Source organism: Taurulus bubalis, assembly GCF_910589615.1.
Source record: "Taurulus bubalis genome assembly, chromosome: 16".
Taxonomy (NCBI): Eukaryota; Metazoa; Chordata; class Actinopteri; order Perciformes; family Cottidae; genus Taurulus; species Taurulus bubalis.
This window is the reverse complement of record NC_136604.1, coordinates 17,183,938-17,194,711: the sequence shown is the minus strand read 5'-3', so window position 1 is coordinate 17,194,711 and position 10,774 is coordinate 17,183,938.

Below are 10,774 nucleotides of genomic sequence, written 5' to 3'. Positions count from 1 at the left end.
TGCTGCTTTTCTTTGGATTTTAGTATAGTAGTTATAGTGAACTGAATATCTATTGACACAGGAAAACATCAAACAAGACTCTTTGATTTCACTATTTCTGTTGTGTTTTTTTTCTATAGATGATACATGATAATAGTTGCAGTCCAAAAGGAAGTGATTGCTGAAATTAGATTTACTTCTATTTCTGGCTATAAAATATATGGAGGGCGGTAAAGTTTTGTCACCTGAAATTCATTAGAACAGATTGTTTAGTGGCAGTAACACCTGTGATCCATTAAAAGAGTTTGAGCTCAGCTGCTGTGTGTGTGTGTGTGTGTGTGTGTGTGTGTGTGTGTGTGTGTGTGTGTGTGTGTGTGTGTGTGTGTGTGTGTGTGTGTGTGTGTGTGTGTGTGTGTGTGTGTGTGCGCGCATGAAGACATGAATTTATGATAAGCACCATCTGGAATCCTAGGTATTATACAATTAAAATGTTTAATTATTAAGTTGTATTTTGATCAAGAATCTTTAAATACAGAACTCACTGTTATTATTCACTGAACAAAATGTGATTGACAAATTTCCCATTACAAAAAAACCCGGTGGATTCAACAACTGAGCCCTTGATAGCACGAATTAAACCGAGAAAAGAAAGAAAAGGGTCTTAAAATGCGATAAGCCATAATGATAATTTCAATTATTCTTCAAACGCATGATCAGTTTATCTGAAAGCTATTTTTGGTTGTTCAACAAAGACTGTTCTTGAGACTAAAACTGATGGGAGATCGCTCAACTGGAAGAGGACCAGCAAGAATAGATGGCACAATGAGTGACATCGAACGATGAAGCATTAAAATGTCATTAGCCTCATCACCTATAGCTTCTTAGTCCATATGTACATGATCGTCCATGTCTATTGGCCAAAACATTAGAAAGGTAATTAAAAGATATCTCTGTTTTTATTTATTAACCAAAATCATGTTTTGTTTTGTTTAGTTTTTGTGGTTTTAGGGGCTCCAAGAGAAGTAAATCAAACTAGTTTTTTGGGTTGTTTTGAAAAGATATTTAAAAAAGATAAAGATTTCTTTAAAAAAAAATCATGATAACCAGCATCAAAATGGTGCTGGTGTATTCATTTTAGGCATAGCCTTTATCTATTTTTATAAATGAACTGCTGCTGAATGTGGATACGAGTGCCTGTGACTTCCATCATCTGTTTGGAATTATGCTCTATTGAACCACATGTGCCACACTACAGTATTGACATAGCTATATGATAATTACCACATGCTGGGATCCTTGTTTGATGTCAGACAATGCTTTAAATGCTGCCAGTGCAGGGACACATCTTGAGGATTGAATATGTGCACAGGCTCAGTCAAAGCTCATCAGTGCATCACAACTATGAAGTAGATAACAAGATCTTAACACCATGGAGTGTCTGTGTTGATGCAAGCCACTCTTTGTACTGCAAGCCTGATCCGTAAGTAGATGGTGTTGAGGAAATGATTGCTCTCTGGTATTGTTTTCACCTTCGCTTTCTCTTTCTTTTGTGCCTCTGTTCTCTGAAACACTTGCATGTTTCTGTCTTTCCTCTGTCAGTCACATCAAAAGCAGCATTTTCCACTTAATGGGCCATTAGCTCTGCTCTGAGTCTCTGTCAAAAACTTCCCCAGGCTTCTCATCATGCCATTTCACTCGATATGTTTTAGGGCAGCAGCATAAAAAAAATATAGAGTCGTGCTTTCTTTGGAGGTGAAAGGAAAAACAATGTGCCTCTCTTGCTGCTAAAGATCATATATACATATTTAGCATGCAAGCCAGACAATTTTAGAAGTTATACTTTCCTTGTTACTACTAATGATTTCAGCTGGGGACATGAATTCATATGTTTTGTTATGTTTATGTTCATAAACTAATTAAGGTTTTGCTTTAGTGTTTGCACTTGGCTTGGAGAAGTTAATGTGAAAAAGTGCAATGAGGAAGATCTTACAGATCGAAATAAGAATAAGACAAATATTCGTTTGCTCCGAGCATTTCAGAGCATCAAGCAGCAAAGGACTGGACACACTTTCTCTGCAGTGTTCTGATTCCCCCTCATAATCCAATCTAAAACTAGTCAATATTATATAGTCAATATTTCAAAAGCTAAATTATTAAAACATGATGAAATAACCCTGAAATGTGTAGTACATTTGAGTAAAGCAGTAGTGTTTTTACATGTAGCATTTACATTCATACGCATATTGTAGTAAACAATTGATGCGTAACCACAGGTTGCCTTTAAGCGTGCGTTGAGATGCATCGATCAAAATGAAAACGTATCTGTTGCGTGAGATGTACGAATAAAAAGCATGTGTGATAAGAGGCATGGCAGTGTGAAGAACTCCCTTGTGCCCTGCAGTCAGAGGCCATGGCAAAAAGGTATACAGGGATTTAAACTGCAATTGTGTGCTATGTTAGCCTGCATCAGCCTCCATTACGCTGACAGAAACCCACAATGCATCATAATGAACAAGAAACGATTGGTTAGATTTAGCCGACAACTATAGGTTTAGAAAAAAAGATAAGCGCTTGTGTTAAAATAATGGTAAATGGACCTGTATAGCCCTTTTCTAGTCTTCCGACCACTCAAAGCGCTTTAACACTACATTACATCATCCATTGATGGTAGGAGCACCATGCAAGGTGTCACATCAGATTGTCAACCATTCATACACCGTAGGCGCAGCTACAGGAGCAAGTTAGGGTTAAGTGTCTTGCTCAAGGACACATCGACCTGGGCTAGCGGAGCCAGGGATCGAACCGCCGATCTGATTGAAGGACGACCCTGCTCACCACTGAGCCATAGTCGCTGATGATGTAACAACCATAAAAAACATAAATAAATAACAGCTACCCTTTCTAGCACAAGCGTAACGTTAGATAACAAGCGTAAACTAAACATTAGCATGGCACATGAACAGCGGACTCCTGGGGGAAAGTCTTAATTGTGTCAAATAATATGAACTTAAAAAAAAAAAAGTGTGTGTTGTATGCTACAGTTCATATTAGATGCCACAGGGTTATTAGCCTGGCAGACCATCAACGAGCCTGCAAGGATAACCTCTGGAGAAATGCTAATATTATGGGATCTGTACCTGGTTCATTGTCGGGTTTTGTGGTTTATTCTAGTTTGGTTTCCAATTCTCGGCGTATCCCATCACTCATTGGGTGAGTGATGCTCCTGATGTGAATAGACAGGCAGAGCGCTCCGTGGGTAAACACCAGGCCCTCTAGGGAAACTGCTTCTGTGCACTGCTGTATCCCTTCAGTGCAACTGTATTGTCTATATAAGCTATAGAAACATAATGCATATAGGCCTGTCTTCTGTAAAGAAATAGTCTATGACTAATAAAGATACATCTACATTGATTTTATTTTGTTATATTTTGTGTACTGGTTGATTGATAACCTTTAGTTTTTAGTTTTTTCGTGCTGCGCTGTGTTACATTCATTAGGAAACCACTGAAACAAGCTAAGTTTGCCACTGCTGGATAACCGCAACCTACGAGGAAGGTCACCAGGCGACTCTTCCTCCCGGTGCCACATCCGGATGATCTGGAGGCCTCTCCAACTCACGTATTATGAGCACTGCATATCATAAGTGACTCAGACATTGATCCCCGTCCGTGACTACATTATCATGCGCAGACACTCCGCCCTTGTCTAGGTACACACTGTCACCTATAATGCATGGACGAGCGAGCCATTTCATGCATGGATACACCGCAGGTATCATCCGCTGAACTGATGACTGGTTCAGATGACCCCTATTCGATTCCAAGTGACACAGATTTCTCTGCTGTGATATAAAGTTGTAGTTCTGGCACGGCTTCACCTAAAGTCAAGATGCACCAAGAAGAGAGGCAGTCTGGAAAATAGAAACTCCAGGAACAATTCTTTTTCGAACACATGTTTATTTTAAACTGACACCGTTTTTGCATTAACATTTGAACAGGAGGAATAGGGATTATTGAAATAGGGCTTTTAAAAACTGAAATAAATTGGCCAGTAAAATAACATCCATAGTTATGAAAGAGGGCTCATGTCTATAAGTGGTCATTACAATACAATTACATTTATTTTGCACAGCCCAAAATCCACAAATTACAAGTTTTGCTTCAGAGGGCTCTACAATATGAAATCATCTGTCCTAGGACCCTCACATGGTACAGGACCCCAGAGGATATACTAATGTTATTGATAATTGTAATGTGACTAATAATAATGATGTCAGCAGGGCCATGTCAGCAGGCACAACCACGTGCATAGGCATACAGATTAATGACATGAAATGTAAGTACATTTCCATGTGTCAGTCTATTTGTGACATCATGTACCCCGTCTTAGGAAAATGTGGGATACAGCCAAGCTGAGCTGTGAAGTAGTTTTTGGCGTAGTGGCCGCACGGGTCATTGCAACTTCTGCATTCATGATGAGATGCACACTGGCCAAAGGAGCATTTTCGTTATCCATCATCATTGGAAAAGGAGCAGCTGTTTAACAGTGGAACACATTCTGCACATTTCAATCCCCCTGAAAGGACTCTTTTCCATTTGGAGCAGTGTGATGAAATTATTTGTATCCCATTCATGTGCACAATTAAGGAGCCTACAGGAAGTCAGCCGGCTCGGCCAGTGGAAGTCTCGGACACGCGTGCTCTGCTCGAGAAGGACTCTGGTGAGCAAAACCACTGGGAAGTGTGAGGAAACCCATGACAGCCTCAAGTACTCCTTAATACGTCCATGAATACAGCAATAAGTGCTTGCAAAGAAGATGTGACAAAAAACATGAAAACATCTTTTTTCGAAGGCCCCTTTGGGCAATGCCGTTATTTGAAACAAGCGACTTTGTATCAAACATGTTTGGTTTTACTCTCTCTTTTTGCATTCTTTTTTTATTAATCTTGCTCACCATAATCTTCCAACTTGCCTTCGCCGTCAGCCTCAACATCTGCTCACTGACAAGTGCTGTCTGTGATATGCATGGCCACAGAAATGAGACAAGCATGTTCCCACTGAGCGGTGCCACATGTTTAGCAGCCGATACTGGGACCCACTGAGGGTCTGGCCTCGAAATTCCAGCAGCAGTCAACGAGTTATCTCAGAAAATACAGAGTGGTGTTACTTTCGCTATAATCCCCCTTTTACTAAATGTACACCGGCTTGAGACACATTTATAACAGAAAGCTTGTGTTCGTGTTATGTTTTAAAAGGGTGGGGGGGGCATTTCCACAATAGTGTGATCAGGATCAAAAGTCTGTGCTTTCAGAACATGACGCACCAGATGGTTACACAGAGCCGCCCGAGAAGCAGTCGATGGAAACCGTTTGGAAAAGAGCAGGCACGGATACCTTCCACACAGACCATGTTCAAATGAGCCACTGTGTCGGACGTTGTGTTCCTGGTCTGTTTACAGTCTGCTTTCATCCAGCAGAGAACTAACAGCCTTGTAACCACCGCTCTATCATGCAATTACAATTTCCCCGGGTTGAAAAACCGTTGGATGCTTAAGCTAAGACCGACCTCAATGAGCATTTTGATAAAATAATTGAGTTTAAAGGTGACCGTGTTCCCTAAGACAACAACACAGAAACCAACGCTGCTCCAGCCTTGTATCGTTTCACTTTGCTGCTGATTAAATTGTGTAAGACCATGGACTACAAACAAATCCTCTCACTGCGGCAAAAAAAAGAAAGTATCATTAAAATACCATCCTCAATACAGACCCAATTCCGGAGGTGTATAACACAAAACATATCCTTTGTCGTTAAAGGAGAGATACAAGCCGACTGTTAATTTACTCTAAATCTATTCATTGATCGATGAAAAACACTCAAAGGTTAATCAAATTACCTGGCTTGCTCGAAGCTGTTTCATGCCTCAAAATGATACACATCTACCGAATCTATATAGGTTAGCCAACTTTCACGACTGCTATTTAATTAGAAGAAATGCTCCTGCGCGATACCGTCAATATTTGGTGAGCTGGTGGATTTGATGCAAGGGGCACTGAAACCAATGAGAGTTGTCTCTCACCTTAAATGAAGTATTTCATGCTGTAATGCCTAAAGCTTTATGACTCCAGCAAAAAAGCTGTGGGCAGTTTGCATCCATTAGCACATTTTATTGTCGGGCTATGCATATGTATTATAGAATATGTCTGGATTTAAGTCTGGCACTCTGAGACGACTGCTGCACAACTTCTGGCATCATTTATGTAGCATGGAGAGAACTCATAAATGATTCATGAAGCTTGATCAAGCCTTTGAAGTTGTAATATGATTTGTGTATCTCTGAAGGTCATCCTCAAAACTATTGATACTGCGCAGATACTTTACTTGTTCGGTAGAACACCTTTAGCATATTCTGTGCTTCTACGAAAGGGGTTTCTCTTATATTGTAATGACTGAAGGAATCAGAACACTGCTGGCGTTTAAGGATGAAGGAGTGTACTGAGTGTTTTTGATTTCTTTTTTATGTCTACATGAAGGCACTCAGCATTTAGTTTCAAGCATGATGTGAGATTTCTTTATAGTTTTTGTAAAAAAAGAACTTTTCAAAGTCTTTGAACGCTTCTAAATGTCAGAACATTTAGAGCTGGATACAAAATCAAATACATTATGTTACAACAACTAATAAAAGACACACTCCGGTGAAGGAACACGCACAAGCAGCACTCTACGTCGTAGAGAACTAAAGCTCGTATAAAAAATACCATTCGGATTTACAGCCTGGAGCTGCTCGGCTGAATGGCTTTCTGGATTTGCACAAACAGTCAGACATTTTACCCCCAAATGAGTTCTATAATGCATGAGATTGATCATATGTGATCCAGTAAATGCTACCACTACCCAACCCCTGACCATTTGTTCGGTCACTCCTTTGATATGTTGCAGGTATAGCTGTACAGAGCTGAATATGTGCAAAATATGAGAGAACATTTGTATTGGATGCAAAACATGAATCCACATTTTCCTACTTATATCTGATTACCTTTTGGTGTTTCTTTCTATTCAGTTTTCTCTTTGTTCATTTGTTATGTGGTTTCTTTGATGGAAAAATCACAATGCCAGTACCAAGTGCACCAAGAAGTGATACGGATACCAACTGAGTACTTCATTGTATACGTACCATGTGAATGGAGACTGTGTGTGTGTGTGTATGTGCTCACTGCAAAACACTCATCCAGCAGTTGCCACCGATATCGTCATTCCCCGAATCATGGCGGCAGGACCACGTTGTTATGAAAGTGCAGCGCACACCATCCCAACGTGGTTTTCACTCCCAAGTCATCAAATAGTGCCCCATGGCGTATGAGACTGGAGCACCGGGCTTTAAACTAACTCCAATTTAAACCTACCCGAGTTGTTAGAAGAAGCTCTGAGCAACGGATGTAGTATGAAGAGCGAGACAGTCCAAACAGGGCAGGTGGATAGGTCAAAAACAGGACTTTTCTCCTGGACACTGCTGCTTTGGTCTGAACAAAACTCAAAGTGAACGTTGACATTGTGTCATTTCAATCGTTAGTCACTCTGTCATGACTTGAGACGTTTCCTCAGTCATGATGTCGTCAATCACGTTCAAAGACACCTTTTGCGGAGCACGGTAAGCTCACAGCAAGAGCGACCCGGGTTCGCTGCCCGGTCTGGCCAGTCCATGCAGCTCAGGTTAATTGGGCTTTAAATTGCCCGTAAGTGTGAATGTGAGCGTGAATGGTTGTTTGTTTCTATGTGTGCCGTGCGATAAACTGTATCTATATCTATTTGTCTCTATATGTGCACTGCGATAAACTGCCGACCTGTCCAGGGTGTACCCTGCCTTCGCCCATTGTCAGCTGGGATCGGCTCCAGCACCCTGCGACTCTGAATAGGAAATGTGGTTTGGAGAATGGATGTAACGGGAGGAAACTGACATGCTATGGTATTTGACAAGTTGGGAGTGAGAATGTGTTGACCCTTCCATCCCCTCCCTCGAAACGCTGTTCTCTCGGTCAGCACTGTTGCTGTTGTTAGCGCTGTAAGCACCATTAGCTGCTTGGCTTCGGACATTACCGTGTTAAGAGGTAATGTAGCGGCACGCATTCGTGGCTTTATGGGTTGTAGCTGCTGCAGTAGTGGGCCGATTACACATCGTATTAAATCGGAAAAAAAAAACACTTGCAGTGATTTGCTGCAAGCAAAACTATACAAATAGTCTTTTTTTTAAGATCTGGGCAAAAAAAAGGATCAATTGCTGGTATCGTTTCACTGCACTGGAGAAGTTTCAATACTACTTATTTCAGTCAATACCTTGAAGGTATCGAGTACCGGTACCTAGACCTGTTAATCGGTGTATCATTGGGTCAGTCAGTTGTTTGTCCATGTTTCAAATTGTTGAAATGTGAGGAGATAGTCAAAATTATTCCCATTTCAATTAAATTTTTCTTTCCTTTTTTACCAAAGGAAGGTACCAAAATCTTGATTTGACTATTGTTCTATTGATTGACTTGAAGATACAAAGATCTTTTAGTTAAATCCAAAATTGTATCGGCACCACAAGCCACAGTGTTTGTTCTGAACTCGCACTGAAAAGCTAAAATATCTCCATTATATTAATTAAAGCAATTAGACAGTTTCAATTAGACATCTAAAAAGTAAAAAATAAACATAAAAATGACGAATGGAAAAGAACACAGCTTTTCTCTGTATTGTGTCAATAATAGCAGTCCATAATTAGAGACATAAAAGGAAAGACTTGACATGCCGTATTTTACACTGGCCACTTTTTGGTCTGCAAGGGAAGGAAAAAAACACAGCGTGGGACATAAAGGAGCAGACACTCTGACATACTAGTTCCTCTGACCCATCACCTCAATTTTTTTAAAGCTTTACATTTTATTTCAAAAGTCTTTGAAGGCAATGCAATTTGTAACTCGTTTCTATAAGTGGTGGCTACATCATTCACCAAATCCATTGACTTGATTTTTTGAGAGCTTGAAAACTGAGTCTGGAAAGAGCCACAGGTGCAAAACGATCCAGCGATATTTCAGCAGATTTGACCATATAATTGGATGCCTTAGATCCATGCTGCTGTGCAAGAAGAACTGTTACTTTGGCTCTTTCATATGGAGCATCAAAGTTCAGTGTTGAAAAACTAGTTTGACAAAATAAAAACTTTTTTTTTCTAGGTTATATACTTAAAAAATTTAAAATACACATTTCTTTGTAATAGATATTTCATTAAGGTTTTAAATTAAAATCACAAACAGTCTCATCTAAATATCCAAAAAATTGTGCCGAAACGTCATCAGAATGAAATAAATACGTACGGAACTAGAGTGTACAACCCTTTTGTCTTACTTTCAACTCTACTCTACTTCCAGTGATCAGCCCCTCATCACAACCCTTGTTGTATTACTTTGAGTATTTTATGTTTTTTTTTAATACCTTATTATTTCACCACTCTTATCAGCGTCTTTTAAAGTAATAAAAAAAAAACACTACACTAACTGCCCAGCCCTAAATGGCACACATATTTAGCGATTAGCTAGCGGGCTAGATATGTTTTTCAGGAGATGATGGAGACCAAACACTAAGTAAAACTAAGATTTGACTTGATTTTGTCTGCTGGATGTGTAAATAATTGCATCAAAAACAGCTTGCACCTTCTGATGTTCCTCTTTCCCTGAAGGAATGGAAGAAACAAACAACTAATGGAAATAAATCCCCAATTTTTGGTTAACAGATTTAATAACATCACATTAGAAAAAATATCCAGATTCATGAAAGACTTTCAGAAATCATAAACTGCTCATCACTCAAGTTTATAGTGACCTTTAGTAGTTCAAAAGGTATGTCTCACAGCATCCTAGCAGTATTTCCCCCAAAGCCACAAGCTGCGTTTTTATTTTATTCTGGTTTCTGACACTTGCAGCACAGCATGGCAAGTCCTCACAGCTGGACCAAGAAGACATTTGTAACTTTTTTTTTGCTTGTTTTGGATAAACAAGATCAGAGAAAGCAAACGAACAAGCTGGGGTTTGTATAACACTGCTATGCTGTGAGACAATTCAGATGACAGAAGAGATAGGAGAGGCTTCACACTGTGTCGGCTGGACTTTGGCAGCTGCAGCGGATTAACAACGGCACCTGTTAGAAGAAAAGGCCTAGACATTTACATTTAAATGATTGACTGGTCGGTGATGCTCTGCCTTGTGCTGATATTTCTGCCTTTGAGAATCCCTTCTCTGGCCATTTTTCGGTGAAAAACTCTTTCCCCACAGGGGTTTCATTGACACTTCTGCTTCTTATCTTGACCCTTTTGCTCCCACCTTTTTTCATCTTTTTTTTAAAAGCTAGTTCATCTTTTATCCTTGAACTCAAAAGGATGTTTTGTCATTTGCAGGAGGACCTATGAATAGATTCATTGATCATCATCACAGACAACATTAGTTCCCACAAGTAAGTGCTTCCAAGTAGTCTCCGTGCATATGAGCTGGTGGCATTATGCAAGGGATGAAAGGGGAAAAACTCTCGCTGTGAAATGTAATTCATTCAGCACTTCCTGTCAGTACTCTGGCAAGCTCTTCGCGTCAGCTGCAAATGAATGGGTAAAAAAAATTAAAAATTGAGTTCCTCAACCTTGAGGGGAGATTTGTGGTGGCGTGCACACTTGCTGCAGGCTGACAAAATGGAAGCTGAGTAAAGTTGTCATGTCGCATTCGGGCTTTCCAGCAGGCTGTTTTCACATGCAAGGCTTTCACGGCATCATGCATA